The sequence below is a fragment of the Microtus pennsylvanicus genome, chromosome 3, assembly GCF_037038515.1.
Source record: "Microtus pennsylvanicus isolate mMicPen1 chromosome 3, mMicPen1.hap1, whole genome shotgun sequence".
Classification (NCBI taxonomy): Eukaryota; Metazoa; Chordata; class Mammalia; order Rodentia; family Cricetidae; genus Microtus; species Microtus pennsylvanicus.
In genome coordinates, this window is record NC_134581.1 from 136,756,865 (window position 1) to 136,762,878 (window position 6,014).

Sequence of the window (6,014 nt, forward strand, 5' to 3'; positions counted from 1 at the left end):
AAACAATCTAGATAATGAACACTGTGCTGGGTTGACTAATCTCCTGGCCCATCCATTGCCTAATCCCCACCGAGCTCTGCATACTTCAGCTCCCATAGTAATGTGATTACACTGAAGACCTTGAGAAGAAGATGATCCTGGATCATCCAGGCGGGCCAGTGTGATCACTACAGTGCTGGTACATAGGAGGCAAGAGAGCCAGAGTTCTAACAGAGGGAAGTACGGGGTTAAAGCAAAGCAAAGAAGGTGGTTAGCCAACAAAGAACATAAGTAGGCTCTGAAAACTGAAATTGAAAAGGATGAGGAAACGGATTCTCTTCCAAGAACCTCCAGAGAAGAAGCAGTCTCACCAATATTTTCTTGACTTTGACTACTGAGAGTAAATTTGGACTTTTAACCTTCAGATCTTGAGGTAATAAATGTGGTTTTTATATTTATTTATTTATTTTATTTGGAGTGTGTGTGCTTGTGGCAGAGACCCACTTGTGATTTTCTCCTTCCACCATGGGAGTCCTGGGTATCGAACACAGACCTTCAGGCTTGGCAGCAAAATGCCTTTGCCCTTTTGCCCACTGAGTCATCTGTGTTCTGCAGATATTAAAGTTATGATAATGTTTTTATGGCTGAAGTAAAAACAAGATGCAAGGAAGGACACTGATTAAGCAAAATTCAAGAGATAAAACAAAGAAACAAAATAAGATACTGAACTTGTTCTGAAGTAGACTATTTTTCTCTTGTTTACTAAAAGGACACTAATGGGACAATGGATGGGATTTAAATACAAGCTATGAATTAGATGCATAGCTTTTCAAGGTTAATTTTCCAATTTTGAGACTTGTACTGGGGTTGTGCAGGCTGCCTTTGTGTTTAAAAATTGACACAGAAGGATTTAGGGAGAAGGGCAGATCCCCAAGTTAATCTCAGGCACCCTTCCATACAGAAACATTTATAAAATACGTAAGTAGAGACAGAGTGATAATACCAACAGGGTAAGTTAGACAGATTGGGCCATGTACATACATACACACATATGTATTTTCTTAATCTGAAATTATTTTTTAAAAATAGGTATTTATGTACTGAAATATAAATCTCCTCACAAGCCATGTTGTTTTAAATCAGTCTAACAGTTTTCCCAGAATATGATTGCAACCCAACTGTGATTTGGAAACTTTCCTAAGAAATGGTGAATAAGTTGCTGAGAGACCATCTTAGATCTGCATTCTGCTCTTCAAATCCCATCCAACACTCCTGTCCCCTGAAAGCCTCCTCTGCTCAACACCCTTCAGCATGGGATAATGGTTCTCTTGTTCCCATTAGACCAGCCACGCAGTCTGTAAAGGCAGCTGCTTCTCATCCGACTCTGACGAGAAGGAGCATCAGGTGATTCAGACTTGAAGGTCGCAGTCTTCTTTGTTTAGAAATGATGGCTCAGAACATTGTTCTCGTGGCTCAAGTCTTTTCTAGGACCATCAAACAGAATCTGTGAGACTTGTCATCATTTTAGAATCTTATATCTAAGAGTGTAGCATTCAGACAATTGTCCCTTCATTGTATTTTAAAAGTCATGAGGAAAATTTTCATCGAATGGGTTTTTCTTTTTCCTCCCCATTTATGTGGAATTTAAATAGCTGCCATATTGTTTTCAGAAATAGTAGAAAAGCCAAGTATAGAGGCTCACTCCTGCAATCCCAGCACTACAGAGCCTGAGCGAGGAGAAAGGCTGGGAGTCAGGGTCCAGCCTGAGCTGTCTGTCTTTGGAGCACCAGTTCAGCTACAGCTGCAAAGGCAAGACTGTCTCAGAGAAACAAACACATTGGAGAAAATTAGGAATGACAGGAGATTATAATCTAAACTGGTTTATTAATTTGCCATGTGATGCACATAAAATTCAACCCTGTCCTCATCCCGTCATCCCTCTGTAACTTTTGTTTCTCAGGCATTGACAGCTCTGTATATTTCTGATGCCCACACTCCCTGCCAGTTGATTCATTGGTCGACTAACTTTTTCAGGGTGATGCTACAGAGGTTCTGTATCTCTGTCAGGGGATCAAAGTTTAAGTTCTTTTTTTAAAAAAAGAATTCCTTTATGATGTGCACATGTACAATAAAAAGTAAATCACATACTTTGGAAAACTCTCAGTTTGTGGGATAATAAGGGAAGCAGACACAAAACAGCAGTTAACAATGTGTGGTTTTATCAGCTACTAAATATGCCTGAATATACAATTGAACATCACTATTTGCCTATTCTTCTGTCTGCATGATACATGAATAAAACAGATGCGCTAACCAGGCATGGTGTTGCACAGCTTTAATGCCAGCACTCGGGAGGCAGAGGCAGGAGGATCCCTGTGAGTTCATTGCCAGCCTGGTCTACATAAGAGTTCTAGGCCAGTCAGCACTACAAGAAAAAAAAAGTTCCTGGGTAAGAGTTGGGTGGATTCATGTGTTAAACTCTCTGCAGATGTCTCTTATAAAATCCAGCCAACGTAAAAGTAAACCAAAAAGCAATTTGAAAGTAAACTTGATAAACTGTGGACTAGCTGACTTTCTCCACATTGTGAGAGAATGACAGACATATACCACTTAAGAGAAGGAAAACAAGGGAGGTATTTGAGAGCAGGCATAACTTTCAAAGGCCAGATCCTGGCTACCTAACTCCTCCAAATAGGCCCCACATTCTGAAGCTTTCAGAACCTATCCACCTATTGTCAGCAGACCAGGCATTCAATGCATGGGTCTACGGGGACATTTCAGATTCAACCCATAATAAAATGTGACAGATTCTGCCTGTGCTTTTGCTCTCGCAGAGAACAAGTATGAGATGGAGGAAGGCACAGTTCACTGCTAGAAGAGACCTGAGGAATTATGGCAGGATGCTAGAAGCCAGAGAGCAGCAGAGCAACTGAGATTCACAATTATAGTGTAAACTGTGGCCACATCCCCTGCTGACCACTGAACTACTCACTATGGGCAATGCCCCGAGCTGCATGGCCAACAATTAAACAGTACCCCAGACACACATCAGAAAGGGTCTATGTTTGAAAGACAAGACCGCCTGGGGTGAGAGTCACACCTCTGCTTTGGTGTGTGTGTGTGTGTGTGCGCACAAGCGGGCATGGTTCAAACAGTTCCAAGCTGAAGCCTTACTTAATCCGGACATCAGCTGGAAGTGGAAGAGCAGCTAGAAATTTAGATAGGGAACTGTAAAAACAAGAAAACAGAGAAACAAACTAAATCCCGAAAACTGGCGTTCAGTTTTCCAGTTTTTGGTGTTTAGTTTGTGCTTAAGTGTTCAGGTGATCACAAATCTACTCTCCTTGGGAGAGTCAGGGAGCTTATGTAGAAATAACAGAAGCTGGATGGAGGGAGGGTAAAAGGAGAGAAGGAAAATATCATCAGAGATATCAGCTATTGCAGAAGATACACAGTGTGAAATTTAACATGTGAGTCCAGGCAAGCATATTGTCAACAAGAACAAAACCCAATAGTCATCAGAGAAAACAATAGAATTCATAGTTGCTGCAATGGAGAACCAGTAACAGTCAGTTTTCACTGAAATTCATTAGCCATGTCTAGAAGAAGGAACAGAAGAAAGTTGGAATGACTGGTTTAGTATCACCCAAAGCAGAGGCACTTTAATAAGGGTAAAAAAAATAGAACCATCATGAGCGTACATATGCCAAATTACAGAGCAATAAAAGAGTTGAAACAAAAACTTGAGTAGCTAAAGGAAGAAGTAGATAAAAGCACAAACCTTGATCTTAACATTTTCCCCTAGGTGACAGAACTAAACAACCAGTACCAAAGAAGAAATTGTAAATAGTACTATGTCTAACAGAGATACAGCTGATGGTTTAAAATATGAAACCACCACAAAACCAAATAGCTGCAGTACAAGCCATCTCTTCAGGACCACATGGAACACTCATGGTGGGCTTTATTCCAGATTGTTAAAGAAAAATTCTTCACAGATTCAGACAGGTGAGCTTTCTGATCTCAGAAGAACTGGAAATAAGATATGGAGAGAAACACTATCAAGAAAGGTAAAATATACATGCCTAAACATATAAGCGAGACAAGAACAAATAAGTTTAATCTAAACCAGGTAGACAACCTTTCCTGTAGATGGTTGACTTCCTCTGTGCTCACCTCAAGGCTTCTTCAATGGACGCTTGTGCAAAGAGCCACTCCCCCAGGACACCGGTTCTGAACGGTTTCACTAATGGGAACTTGTCTCAAAAAGTCTGATCTCACTACAGCCCATATTAAGGGTACAGGCCATCAGCAGCAACCGTTAAATTTTAATTCCCCGTTAAACTGCATTTCTTAGGAGACCGACCATACGGCTGGTGATATTCTACTGTACATCTAATATCGTGGAGGAAGCTGCCATTCAGCCTGCAGAATAGGCCATATTCTGGTATCTTCCTTCCTGACCCAAAGTTCTTTAGTGGGTACTGCCATTATTTATAGACGGAAACAATGACGAATAGATTGTTTTGCTCTCCCATATAGTACCTTTGCCTAGAAGATCAAATTTAAATCAAAGGAAGTATGAAAGGTGACTATAACTTAGAATTCAGTGGTTTTAACACAAGATTTCATTGCCCAGGAGTCCCTGATGGTACTGAGTGCTCTGCAGAAGACCCAAGTATGATGCGAGACAACAGTAAGAGCTATGGAAATACTGCAGAGCAATGGTTCTCATATTTCCTGACGCTGTGACCCTTGAATACAGTTCCTCATGCTATGTATGGCGACTCCCAATCGTAAAATCATTTAATTGCTACCTCATAACTGCAATTTTGCTACTGTTATGAATTAAAATGTAAATGCATGATACCTGGTACGTGACCCCCAGGGACGCTGCTAAAGAATCTAGCATATCCCTTAAAATAGCACTCATTGTATTGTGCCCTTTGCCTTTGGCTGCAATTCAGATGCCCAGTGTGCTGGTGTTTTGAAAACACCTTCATCGGATTGGCCTGTGGGCAAGTCTGTAGGGTATTTCCTTAATTAATGATTGACATGGGTAGGTCCAGGCCACTCTGTGGGCAGTGCCACCCCGTTGCAGGTGGTCCTCGGTTGTTTATGAATGCAGGTTAGCAAACCTTGGAAAGGCAGCTAGTAGCACGCCTCCATGGTCTCTGTCTGCTTTGCTCAGTTCCTGCCTCGAGTTCCTGCCTGACTTCCCTTCCTGATAGACAAAGCGGTAAGATGAAATAAACCCTATTCTCCCCAAGCTGCTCTTGGTCAGGATTGTTTACTTCTGTAGTAGAAAGCAACTACAACACCCAGGAACATGACGATGATCTTCTCATTATGACATCAAATTAATAACGTAAGGAACTTCCTCCTTCTAGACCTATAAAGTGGTACCCAGTTACAGAAAGTGTAGATATTACTGCATAATTTCTAGGGGTGTCTTCTATTATGCAAATTGTTTGCACCCTTGTTGCGGGAGGTCCTTCCGCTCCTCCAGCCTACCAGCCCACTGGGGCGTGGTCTCTCTCCCTTTAAAAAAGCGGCTACTTCCCTTCTCGCCCCTTTTTTCGCTTCCTGCTCCGTTTCTGGCAACTAGACTCCTTCCTGATTGCGCAGAGGGCTGTTGTCTGGGACGGTTATCTGTAAGTTTTTTCCCCTTTAAATAAATATCACCCTATTAATCATAATTCCAAACTGGTGTGGCATTGTTTGCGACTTATGCCATCACACCCTGAGTATTTAAATGATAATTATCGGACAATACAACTTTACAATCACCAAAATTCAAATTTCATATTATATGCACACCTCAAAATATTCATTTAAATCCTGACTGAGACAGGCAAACGGATGGAATTAGAAGCAATGAAAAGGGCCATAGAAAATGCCTTGTGGTGAGATTCCTGGTGAAGCCAGGGTGCAAAGCTGGCTTCTCTTAGACACATACACATTTTTCTCCTTTCTTGAGTCATTACCTATGTTGTACCAGTGTCGCACTTTAGAGATTATTCTATCCCAGTGTA

At 41.4% G+C, this 6,014-nt stretch overlaps 1 protein-coding gene across 1 annotated transcript in view; it reads left to right on the forward strand.

The window, feature by feature from the left end:
* The window catches only part of Aldob (aldolase, fructose-bisphosphate B), a 150,153-nt gene that overhangs the window by 77,431 nt on the left and 66,708 nt on the right, over nucleotides 1–6,014 (forward strand). The window lies entirely within an intron of this gene.